Below are 13,790 nucleotides of genomic sequence, written 5' to 3' on the forward strand. Positions count from 1 at the left end.
ATGATACTATCCTATTTTTATGTACATATGAAAATTTCTACAATGAAAAGCTATTAAGATGTGTGGATGTTTATTAAAGAAGAAGGAAGATGATGGTCCAAGTCTTGCTTATAGGATCTGAACCTCTACAAGGTCCTACTCTTTCCACTGCCAATAATCAGGCCGCCCTACCACGTCCTCGCCCCACACTCACAATCACTCAGTCTGCTGCTTCACACCGTCATTAACCCCAGGCCCCTGAGAAAGACCAATGCAGGATTAACTTGATCAGGAGGAGGTAAGTAAATGATGCCAAAGCCCCTTCTCTTTATCCTTTTTTTTCTGTTCTCCATCTGTTCTTCTGCCCACCAACCTACCTACTTGCTTGTCAACCACCCAACTGCCAACTGCACACCTTCTGCCCTTCCTTGCTCAGTTCCATCAGTTTTTGTAAACCTTTTACTCAACCATGCCCAGACATTCGTAATATTTCACCTAAAACTGCAGCTGTCTCAGCTTTCAGTGGATGCCAGGGATATGAACCTTCCACCTCTCTCTGCCTTCTGTGTACTCTTGGGTTCTCCCTTGACAACATGAATAATGACCCTACTGCTGCCCCAGCCCTGACTTTCTGTGCGTGCTCTGCTTCCAAGATCCCTCAGATGGTGCCCTCACACGATGCTCACCATCTGGCCTTAAAGAGGCAGGGAAAGGCAGGGAATGTGCACAGAAAGGTGCAAGAGAATAAGAATCTGTCCTATCATACAAACCAAAGAAGAGTTTCAAGGGTACAGTGGTCAAAGGGGCAAATGCACTAAAAAGATCTGTGAGAATAAATAGTTAGAAGAGGGTTTTGGTAACTAGGAAATCATTACCAACTATGATTAGATCAGAAATAGATAGAGGTGGGTTCCAGGAACATAGAATGCAGGCAAGATGAAGGTGTAGGACAGACTGAAAACTTACGTAAGAAAGAGTACAATGATGGGAAGGAGAAAAATATGATAAAATCTTATACAGAAAAAAGTTCAAACCTGAGGGGTTTCAAGACTAGTTAGGTAGACCCAGGCATATTTGAAAGCTGAGAAAGGAGACAGTGGAAAGAGAGAGACTGAAGAATCTACGGAGTCAAGAGAACACGGTACTGGGAGTGACGGACAGGACTGAAGATAAAATACTTACTGAAGTGTTGGCCTTGGAGAGGAAGAGTACCCCTCCTTTCTGAGATAAAAAGGATAATGGAGGGCTCAAAATTTAAAGTCATTGACTTTGAAAAGGCTAAAGATTTTTCTTGAATGATTTCAATGTTTTCAGTGAAGATGCATTAAGTTGAGACAACATACGTAAAATATGTGACACCAGGCTTAACATGTAACAATCGTTTGACATATGGCGATTCTAGGAGACTTTCTAGTAGTGGTTGGTAGGAGTGGTGGTAGTAAGAATAGCAGCAAGTATTTATGGAGTGTTTGCTACATCCCAGGAACTTTTCTAAGCTATTGTATGTAGCAATGGAATTAGAGGGAGCAACAATAGTAGTAATTAATAAGAAATATCTGTTTAAGAATAAAGTGAGCAGAAGTAAGCTTAAGAAAAACAGAAGTAGGTTGGTTGACAGAGAAACTCTTAGGTTTTATCAGCAAATGAGCCAACTATTATCAAGCAGCTGTAGGAACCCAGCTGAAGTTTGGTCAGGCATTGGTATTGGGAAAGGTTAGTAGACGTCTTGTCAGAAAGTAAGCTAGTGGAACGGGTGAAACTGGAATAAAAAATACATCATACTACATAAACAAGGGTACAACTAGTTAAAAGGTTTAGTAAATCATGTCTTAGAGGAGTGTTAGTGATTCTCAGTCATGAAGCTCAATCATCTCCTTGCCACTAGTTAAACAAAGGAGTGGAAACAGTCAAGGATGGGAAATACGGTTAGTACATTGTAATGTAAGTGCTAAAGCCATTGAAAACGCAGCAGAAAAGGAGAGGACAGGAAAATAGGGACAAGGTTTGGCAGTACTACTTCCTTTAAGGGAACTAATTATGTGACTGCAAGGAGGTTGAAAATACTGCCCTGACCCCCACATTGCTCAGTCTTTATTGTAAGAAATCATCAAAGGTGATTTTGGGTTTTCTAAGTAATCTCAGAAATTTGTTAACAATGGTGACATGAACTGATGATACCATAGACCTCAGATGAGTAGACTGGATAATAAGAGAAGGATCTATCACAATCTGATATTAATTAACTATAACCAATTATACCCTTTCTCATTCCCACTGATTGCAGGTGAGAAAGGGAAAAACTAAGCCTCAGGGAGTGAGGCAAAAAGCTAACCTGCCCATATTCACTTTGTGGCACAATAACATTGTCAGTCATGTGTGGTTCTTCTTTTCATATTCTATTCAGGTACCCACTCATGTGTTTAATTAAGATACCTGGCATTATGCTACATTTTTTTCTTACTACTTCTACTCATCATTATATTTTGAGAAATATTTTGAATTGTTTTCCATAATAACTTCCACTCACATACAAGAGGGTTCCTATTTCTCCGCAATCTCATCAGCACTTTATATTATATGGCACTTTAATTTTTGCTAATATATGGTTATAAATGGGTTTCTCATTTGTTCTTGCTTGTTTTTTGTTTCTTGCTTACTTGTTTCATTTAATTGTTTGTTTAGCATCTCATAAGTGTCAGGCATGACGCTCAATGTATTACACCATCTGGCTGGGGCTGGGTTGTAGCCTCAAACTCACATTTGGTGAATATGTTATTTCACAAACTAAGGTATAACAGTAGTTCAAAAAGTATCACATATATTTATTTTTAAACATCAAAAAACCAGGGGAAAAAAATTCAGTGGGTTATGTTTTCCAACAAATTGCAAGTAGTTACCATAAACGGTCCTTGGCTCAGACCTGCCCGGTGAGAACGTGTGGAATCAAGCAATATGTGCACGTGAGCCACCATTCTCCCGAAAATCCAGCTTCTTACTCTCCATGTCTCATTCTGCATTGTAACTGATATGATAAGTAACTTTTATTTAAATCCATTGAGAAATAGGACAATTTTGCTTTTGTTTCTTGACAAAAGATAACTGGATCCTGAAAGGCTAATGTGAAGATATAAAATGAAGGCTAAGTACCCACGTTGTAGCAGCGACTGTGGAGAAAGAAAACAGAGGGACCGTGTGGCTGTTTAAATGTTATTATCTCTGGCTAAAAACAATGGTGACAGTCTCTTCAACGACTTCTCATTCATTCACAGACCTCTTCTTGAGCAGCTTAATCACATCTTTTGTCCATTTTTATTCTTGTTTTTTTAAAATTAGTGATACTTCCTTGTATAGCTCAAGACCATTTTGTCATTGATGATACAAGTACCACTTCCTGGACTATTATTTCTACTTATGTTGGTTGTCCTTTGTTAACCAAAATATTTATTTTTAATTAGTCAAATCCATCAATTTTTTTTAACAAGATCACATAAAAATATGGGTCTGTTTCCAAAGTGCCAATCCTTTACCAAATGCCTGTTTTTCTTACACAAAAATTAGTGTGTTTTATTAATTGTTGCTTTACAGTATGTCAGTATCTCTCCTCTTCACCTTAGTTTGAAATTTTAATCTTTTAAAGTTATTTTAGGGTCTATTTTTTCTATATATATTTTTAAAACAATATACTAATTTGCCTCATGATTCCTATGGTACTTATTATTGGAAATGTACTTAATATATCTCAAACTTGGAAAAGTTAGCATTTTTACAAGGAAATGGAGCATTTTTATCCATTCCTAATCATGGTATATGTCTACCTTTATTTGGATTTTCTTTTTAGTCCTTTACTAGAGTCTTATATTTTTCTTTACAAAGTTTATGTGCATTTTGTTAATTTAAGTCCTATACATTTTTTTATTTATGTTGCTACTGTAATGGCATCTTTTTTTAATTATATTTTTGAATCGATTATTGCTGCTTTAGAGAAACCTTATTTATTTTTATATGTTAATCTTCTATCAGGAAATCTTGCTAAACTTTCTTATTGGTGTGACCAATTTGCTCATTAATTCTCTCGGACTTTAAATGTAAATGATCATATCATCAGCAAATAATTCTAATGTGTTCCCCTCCATATCAACGATTATCTTCCTCCTCCTTGTGCTGGCTAGAATTATACGCACTGTGCAGCTACATGTCATTGACACTTGGCATCCTGTTCTTGACTTTAGAAGACACGCCTCAGATTTATCTATTAAACATAACATTTGTTGTAGACTTTTTAAGTATAGTTTTTATTAGGTTACAAAGTTCCTCTCTATTTCTGCTTTCTAAGAATTCTCATCATTTTTTCCGTGTATGTTTAGATGACTCTGTTTTCCTTTAGTCAACCAATGCGATAGTAAATTTATAGATTTTTCTAATGTTGAATCATCTATGTATTCCTGGGAAAAGTATCACTTCATAAAAATGCTGTTCTTAAAAAATATTAAATTTCCTTGGATAATACTAAAAAAGGTTTCCATCTATAAAATTAGTATACATATTTTTACATAATATACCTATGAGAGTTATTTTAACCTAGATTATACAAACCTCATAAAATGAGTTGGGCAATTTTTCTTTGTTTTTTTCATTTTCTGGAAAAATGTAATATATAGGGATTATAGACTTAATAGTATATCTATATAATATTTTTATAGTTATTATTATATTTATACTTTATGTTATATATTCACCTTGAAACTTAGGTAAAATCCACCAGTAAAATTATTTTCCATGGGAGATTGAGAAGGACTGAGATGTTACCTTTTTTTTTTAATTGGAGTACTATCAGTTACAATGTGTCAATTTCTGGTGTACAGCACAACGTCCCAGTCATGCATATACATACACATATTCATTTTCATATTTTTTTCATTAAAGGTTATTATAAGATATTGAACATAGTTCCCTGTGGTATACAGCAGAAACTTTTTTTTAATATATAGTGGCTACATGTGTAAACCTCAAACTCCCAAATTTATCCCTTCCCACCCCCTTTCCCCAGTAACCTTAAGACTGTTTACTATGTCTACCAGTCTGTTTTTGTTCTGTAGATGAGTTCATAACATCCTTTTTTTTTTAGATTCCACATATGAGTGATATCATATGGTATTTTTCTTCCTCTTTCTGGCTGACTTCACTTAGAATGATCTCTAGGTCATCTTTTTAGCAGCAACTCAATGTCATTAATGATTATAATTCTATCCAAGTTTTATTTTTGTTCTTTGGCCAATTAGGCTTTTTTTTTCTTTTTAAATTCTTACCTTTTATTGAAGTGTAGTCAGTTTACAATGTTAGTTTCAGGTGTACAGCAAAATGATTCAGTTGTACATATACATACATATATTTCTTTTATCAGAATATTTTCCATTACAGCTCATTGCGAGAAATAGAATTTAGTTCCCTGTGCTGTAAGTAGGTTCTTGTTTATCTGTTTTATGTATAGAGTGTGTATCTGTTACTCTGAAACTCCTGGTCTACCCCTCCTCACCCCACCCCACCCGCCCTCCCTGGTAACCACCACAGTTTGTTTTCTATGTCTGTGACTCTCATTTCCGGTTTGTAAATAAAATTTGTTATCTTTTTTTAGTGTTCTTGGGCCAGTTAGGCTTTTATTTTCAGATACGTGTCTACTGCATCCATAAATACTTTTCAATAATATTACTTTATTATTTTTAATCCCTGCTGTATCTATTTTAACTTTTGCTTTTTCATTTTTTAGTTCATTTATATCTTTTCTCACTTTTCCTTGGTGAAAATTCCAGACATTTATCCATCTTCTTAGAATTTTCAGAAAATCAACTTAAGGTTTTGGTTATGATCTGTTTTCTTTCGTATGCTCTTGATTTCCTTATATAGCATTATAATTTTATTTATTTTTGATACTTTAAGTTTAATGCTCTTTTTCTATCATCTATATTTCAATAAATTTACAAAAAAAAAAAAAAAAAAAAAAGCAAAGACCAAAAAGAAATTAACTTTTCCTCCTTAGGGCCATAGATACTCATCAAATCCTATGACTTAAGTGACTGCTTCTCTGCTGAAGTCAGAGAGAAGCATTATCTTTTCTCCCTAGAAGCAGGCATCCCTCCAGTCAATTTGCAATCTGGTGACAAATGGTTAAAGAATGTGGAGATGATGTAAGTATTTCCAGTCTCTGTTCAAACACGGACCCCACATGATTCCAAGTCTGAGAACACTCACTCCAACCCTCCAAGAGGGAACAGAGGCACCAGCACTCTGAGGAATCCCTGGGCCCAAGAAGACAATTGCCTGTGTTGACTCAACTCTTCAATTAAAGCCAGACTCCAGCCAAAGAAAATGTTATGTATAAAACTCCAAACTCCTGTCACTGGTACATTTTGCTTTAGGTCAGGGCTTATACATCCTGAAATTATGTCCAAGATCCTCTTGGCACTGTTTCCAAACTTCTGAACCATGACTACACTGCTGTTTCTGAATGATATCATCACATCCGTGAGTCCTCATCACCAAGGAGGCCTGTCCAGACGGAGTCTCTTCCCAATTGCTTCTCACCTTACAGGGAAACTATGTGCATACAAAGAGTGAGAATGAGAGGGCTCTCTACCTGCTGAAAGCTCAGTGGCAGGGAAAGGCAGGATGGAGTTCTGCACTGGAAAGTACATCGACCATGGCTCTTCAACATGTGCAAATTATAAGTGACATTTACGAAGTACTTTAGAATGTGTAAAATGTTTTCATAAGTAAGATCTCATTGAAAATCGCCAAACAGCATTTTACATGTCAAATCACACCTCAGTAAAGTGTTATTTTTAAAAAAAGAGAGTAAGAGAAGAAGAAATACAGACAAAGTATAATCACTCTCTTGAGGGTATTTTTCCAAGTGCACAAAAAAAGGTAATTAGATGAAAAAAAATGGGATCAAGAAAGATTTTCTTTAAGATGGGAGAGAGATCAGTTTGTTTCATTCCACATACATGAGGAATCTGAAGGAGTCTAACTCACAGAAGAAGAAATACAATATTGGTTGCCAGGGGCTGAGGGACGTGGGGAAAGGGGAGTTGTTATTCAAAGGGTAAAAAGTTTCAGTTACGCCTGGTAATCAATTTTAGAGATTTGTTGTACAACATCATGCTCACAGGTCACAGTACAACATTGTGCCCTTCACAATTTGTTAAGAGGGCAGATCTTATGTTAAGTATTCCTCCCCAACCCAGGAAAAGGGAGAGAAAGAGAGAGCGAGGCCCAGGAAAACTCCGGGAAGTGTCCGGTCCGTCCATTTCCTCAGTCCTGGTGATGGTGTCATGGGTGTTTGCATTATGTCCAAACTAATGAAATTACACACATTAAATGAGTATGGTTCTTTGTATTTCAATTACACCTCAGTAAAGCTGTTAAAAATTAAATGTCAAAACAAAATCTGCTAATTAGACACAGGGTTTATCATTATTCTTATATTTAAGTCATGAGAACTAAGGCTCAGACAAAGTAAATTACTTCCTAAAGTAACTGTAGTTTAAAAAAAAAGAAAGGCAAATTTGGTATAGGAACCTGGTATTTTAGAACCCAGAATTTTTTGCTTCCAGTTCTGTCTCCATGGGGTTTGGGTTCTGCCTTCACTCCCTCTGGATGAAGAGGAATTGGGAGGAGTAAGGTCTACTGCTCCCGCTAAGACCATCATTCAACCCTCCACATTACCTTTAACAGAAGAAATTACATAGGGACTGAAATAGTTGTTTGTTTTCAATGGGGGAAGTCATCCTACTACACCACGACATCAGCTTCCAGGTAAATACTCTATGATGAAAACGCACAAACTGAGCAACAAGCAGACACAAGTATATGGTTTACTCAGCTGCAACTGGAGACTGTAGACTCCCCCACAGTCTGCCTTTCTGGTTTCCTCTCATATTCCTAACTGTGCAGCCTCCCTGGGCTCAGTTTGGGGACCCTTTCTTTTCTCTAACTGTACTCATTCCCATAATGATCTCACCCAGTTTCATGATTTTAAATATCACCGTAATTGATGACTTCAGATTTATACCTACCTCCAACTTGAACCTCCCTCGTGAACTGCAAATCATATGTCCAGCTGCCAATCAGACAGACCCACGTGGACATCAAACAGACATCTCAAACTTAATATGCCCCACGTTGAACTTCGGATCACTCCTCTCCACCCCTGCCCCACCTGAAGCCTTCCTCATCTCAGGTAATGACACCTCTACCCTTCCTGTTGATCAGGCAAAAAATAAACTCATTCTGGCCCCACTCTTCCTTTCACATCCCATATCCAACCCAGCTGGAAGATCTGCTGGCTCTACATTTAAAATATATTCAGAATCCAACCACATCTCACTACAGCTACCGCTAATCTCATCTAAATCGTGTTTTCCCTCACCCGGACTATTGTACTGCTGATCTCTCTGCTTCCACCTTGGCTCCCTGAGCCTGGTCTCAACACAGCAGCCAGAGTGATCTTTTTATATCATTTCAGTCCTTAACACCTCAAATGGTTCCTCATCTCACACAGAGTAAAAGACAATTTCTCACAATCTCCTGCAAGGCACATGCTACTGGCCGCCCACTTTTCTAACCTCGTCTGCCACTGTCCTCACTCACTGCACCCTGGCCACCCTGGCCTCCTCACTGTGACTCAAACACACCAGACCTGCTCCTCATTCAGGACCTCTGACTGGCTAATTCTTCTTCCTGGAATGTTCTTACCCCAGATATCCACACAATTCTCTTCTTTACCTCCTTTGACTTTTGCATCAAATATCTCCTACTCACTAAAGCCTTCTTCAAATACCCTGTTTAAAATTGCATGTCATCGCCTCACATTTCCTCTCCTCCTTTATTTTTCCCCATTGGACTTACTTTCAAATATGCCCTATAGTTTACCCGAATTGGCTATTGTCCATCTCTTCTCCCTAGGACGTAAGCTCCATGAAGGCAGAAATTTTTATCCATTTTGCTCCTTGATCTATACCCTAGTATTTAGATCAAAGCCTGGCACGTAGTAAATACTAAATATACATGCGTTGAAATTGGTAAATCAAAGTATAAATGAATGAGTACATGAATTGGAGCAGATGGCCTCTACTGGCCTATGATATTGTGCACATACACACATGGACTCACAGGATAATAACCAAAAAATCAAGGGCAAGTCTTCAGCTCCCAAATTTAGAGGCACCAGCCAGAGTTGTCAAGTTCATACTCCAGGGTCAAGAGTATCCTTGGTGGAAGCTTCCTAGTGCAGCTTCTTGGGGTCCTTGCACACATGCCTTTCTTAAAATGCGATTCATTCATGCATCTCAGCAGCCAGCTCCCTGCTCTAGACATTGGACAAACTAATGCATCTTAGACCTGTCAGGTACCTGACACTTCACCACAGGCTCCAGAACTACCTCCTGGTCCAGCACGCACATATGGGAATTGCTGTGATGACAGAGGAGCGTGGAATACTCTAGGGGAAGAGCGGGACAGACAGCATTCTGGGCAGGCAGTTGGTATGAAATGGAAAGAGTGGTTTCTCTTTGAACAGCTGCAGAGTCGTTGTATAGGTGCCAAGCCCTCCTAGCTCTCCAACCTCAAGGAGGGATTCTGTGGCGAGAGAATTAATCACAGGATGCTTTTGCTCTTGCCCTCCCTCTGGTAACCCTCTCCTCCCTACCTCCCCAACTCTCCAGGGACAGAAAGCAAGCCAAGGTTATAGAGGCGACCAGACGCAGCTAATCAGAAACTCCTTGAAAACCCCCTCCAGGTGCCCTCTGCTCTGCAGCGTCTCCATCTCTCATTCTTCTCCCCTCAAGCCCTCCTTCTCTACATCTGCCCACTGCAGCTCTGAAGTCTGCCGTTTTTCATTTTGCCCGTCATCTCTCTAACCTCCGATCACCATGATCTGAATCTCTCCATCCGTCTCCAAGTCCAGCTCCCTCTTTCTGAGCCCAGGTAAGGAGAAGCCTGGCATTTGTAGGGTAGAGGGGCAAAAGAAGAGAAGGAAACACCAAGAGCAAAGCATGGAAATGAGGAAATAATGAAATCAAAATGCTCCCCAAGTAGGTTTGCCCAAAAGCAACACCTGCTTGTGAGAGACGCATTTATTCCCACACCACCGCCCTCCTTAGCTCTGATCCGCTGCCCCACAGCACTCACGGATACACAGTATTCACGGTGCTGTAACCTGTGGAACCCTCTGATCTTGGGTGCACTGAGGTAGGGTGGGGAGTGAGAAATGTGAGGCAGCTCCAGGGGCCGGGACTGTTTGGTTCTGCTTCTATTTTTATTGAATGAATTTGTCCCAATGCGTCTCTTCTGCCTCAGCTTTCCCATCCAAAAATGGGAGAGTTCTGTCTCAAGTGAACAGAGGTCTTCATGGTGAGAAGCATCCAATGATATCTTGTTTCTGTAGAATAATATATAAGCATAGAATTGAAGGAAATATGATCTTGTCAACTCTCAGAGGCAGAAGAGAAAGTCCATTCAAGAGGATGTTACCTGTGATAATGACTCTGCTTCACAGGACTTAAAAACTTGCCCAGCAACAAGGGGACATGACAGGAGAGGCTCCATTTATGCCTCCCATCCTGGCCATCTAAACCCCCAGGCCCCAGATACACCAACTGCAAGGCCTCCCCTCGAAGAAGACCCAGGCCCCCGTCAGAGCCCAGCCTTGGGCTGGCTGAACCCTGTGCATTCTCTCTTACTTCATCTAGTGATGTGTTGTTCTCTTCTCAGCAAACAGGAGTCCCTTCTGGAGACTCAGGGATAAGCAGTAGGATGGTGCGTTGGGGGAGGGTCCCACTGGAAGAAGGTCCTGAAGCCAAAATTATGCACACAACTCTTACAGGTGACGGGTTTTCTGAGGTGCCTCTGGCTTTCTGAGACAATGTTCCAAAGATATCGGCAGCTCTCTCTCCTGGAAGGTAGCTGGCCCAAGAAACCAACGTTTTTTCCTTACCAGTGTTTTTTTCTTTTTTCATTTTAATGAACCATGAAAATACCCTGACAAAACTGCGGTAGCCTTGATTGCTCATCCATGCAGCTGCCTTGCCCCATTGCTGAGTTCCTGCTCTGTCTGTGGCCCACAAGAAGCAGAGTCTTCTGGGCCTTTGAGGGAACCCTCTTACTATGTTGTAGCACAAGTGTTTTCAAACCTACTAAAACCGACTTCATGGGAAATGTTGATTTTAAAAATAAATTTTGAAAACAATTATATTTTTTATAGAGTAAAAATGCTAATATTTACCCAAGCAGATAAAGTAACCCACCCTCAGGCCTAGAACACTTTTCAAAATTTAACAGCACAATGATCATGCATTCATTTCTGTGTGGTAAAACGGACCTCCACGGTCCCAGAAGTGGGACAGTTTCTTCGCCAGACAACCTTGATGCTGAAGATTAAAGTGCGCGTGTTTGAAGTATATCCCTCTTCCTCTGGCGGAAGGAAGCCTGGGTCAGAGGTATTAGTTTAAATGGGTGCTGCTTCACTCAAGCAGAGAGCTTCTTTAAAAGCATTAAAGGCAGAGAGCCAGCTCTAAAATCAGCAGGACTCCCAGATTTGTATGGTTCAAAGCTCCTCTCCAGATGAAAATGAAAGAGAGCAGGAAGCCTGAAATGCTGCTTTACTCAAAGTTACAATCCCACAATTGATTTTTGGAGAAAAGAGAACTAACGGTGGCCACTACTCAGGGAGCTCTTAACACAAATGCACCCATTGTCGTAATTCTGAATCATCAGGAAACTTGAGGAGAAAATGGTGGTCAAAATGCAGGACCCAGGGTGACCTGTCAACCCAGAGCTAGAGAACAAAAAGCTTGCCCGTGTGACCACCATGTTAAGGAGGGCTTCACACCAGACACAGGAAGTATCACAGGCGTCTCATTTTATAGCATACAAGATCACCAAATTCCTCAGAAAACGCCAAAAAAGGGAAAAGCAAGAATGTCTGTGTAAGGAAAACATTCCCTATTCAATCTACTGAAATACCTTTTTAGGGGATAAAGATGCCAACAAGAAACTAGAAAGGACTTCTTCTATTTAGACTTTCAAAAGCCTCTGACAAGCTATCTTACCAAATTTAGTCATGGGGACCCAGTAGACTGCTTTATCATGTAAAAGAAACCGGTTCACAAGACAGAAGCATCATGCCAGAAAAGAGGCTCCTATCCCAGGGGCTGAGGCTGAGATCATAAATGGCTGGAAGAGGGGGCGCGGTGAAATCTCCAGAACCAAAGATGACATTAAGCTCCTCTGAGGAAAGAAATTACCAAACTGATGAGAAAGAAAAAAAATCACTAAACATTGTAAGTTTGCATGACAGAGCAAGAAAAAGGTAAATGAGTTTTAATTCAGGGGATTTTATTTCAGAACACAAACTTAAATTTGAAATATATAATAATTCAAATATATGTTAATTAATGAGCTTCAGGTTATCCTCCATCATAAGCCAAGGAAAGGGCTGATGATGCAGGAAAAGGAGTCATTAGAGTAATTACAGTTGCCGGCTGCTATGCGGGGGAGCCCAAAGGCTGACCCCATATTGCAGAAGATGGGCTATAACGTGATGTGATTAACAGCCATCTCTTCATGTCTGCTCTGTGCCCAGCTCTGTGCTGTGAACTTCCTTGGTGGTGTGCCTGTGAATTAGACACCATTATCTCCACTTAGACGTAAAGAGACTAAGGATCCGGAAACTGAGTACAACACCCACAGGTAATGTGGCTGGTAAGGGGTGGAGCCAGGATTTAAATCCACAAATGTCTTCTTTTATAGAAAGAAAGACAATGGGAAAACAAAGAGAAAAAAAGGGAAAAGACAGAACGAGAGACGGAGGCAGAAGAATAATGATGGCAGATAGACAGATAGATACATACATACATACATACATAGACAGACAGACAGATAGATAGACAGACTTTATGTCTATCTCTACTTTTCTCCCATTGAGTCTCCTAAATCCAGAATACTATGTACACCTTTGTTTTTTCGACCCCAGAAAGACAGAAAAGGCACCTGAAAGGACAGAGTCAAGGGGTAAGGAGATTTTCGTAGCAGTAAGGTAAATACTCAGAGGAAATATGACCTAAGCCTGTCAAGGCATGAAGGACAGAGTAAGATGAGAATGCTTTTCAGTCTTTTGGGGCACCTACTATGCGTGGGGTTTTGTGCTAGTTTGTACATGTTATCTCACGGAATCTTCACACATCCCTCCTTTGTTACCCCCGTTCAACAGTGAGGAAGTAAGGTTTTGAAAGTGATAATTTGTCCCCATCCCAAATCAGGTATCCAGCAAATAACAAAGCAAAAATTTAGACTGTGGGGACTCTTTCTACTTCACGGAGGATTAAGGAAAAAAAAAAGTATCTTTTGAATGCATAGTGTGTTTTTCCTAAAAAGAAGCACTGAATGGAAATAGACTGCAGAACAATTTGTGTAAATTTATATAGACCAAATGCTTATGACAGGCTATTAAGTCAAATTAGGGAAATTCGGGCATGTTTATGATTTAAATTTAACTTCCTAGGGCACAATGGTTTGATTTTCCTGTGACCTCCCCTTTGGTGTTTTTGTAAACAATGATTCTAGATCAGGAGGCTCAGGTCTACCCTGGAAGACAGCTCTGGAAATAGAACCTTCAACCAACCAGCAGTTATGAGTCTAGCTCGGCTGCCAACAGACAGGGTGAGGTCCCAGGCTGGGTGTATGACCTCCCTGGGCCTCACTTGCTGTAACATGAGGATGTGGACCTTTTGACCTTCAAGCTCCATTCTACTTTAGCA

Source organism: Camelus bactrianus, chromosome 7, assembly GCF_048773025.1.
Source record: "Camelus bactrianus isolate YW-2024 breed Bactrian camel chromosome 7, ASM4877302v1, whole genome shotgun sequence".
In the NCBI taxonomy this organism is placed as follows: domain Eukaryota; kingdom Metazoa; phylum Chordata; class Mammalia; order Artiodactyla; family Camelidae; genus Camelus; species Camelus bactrianus.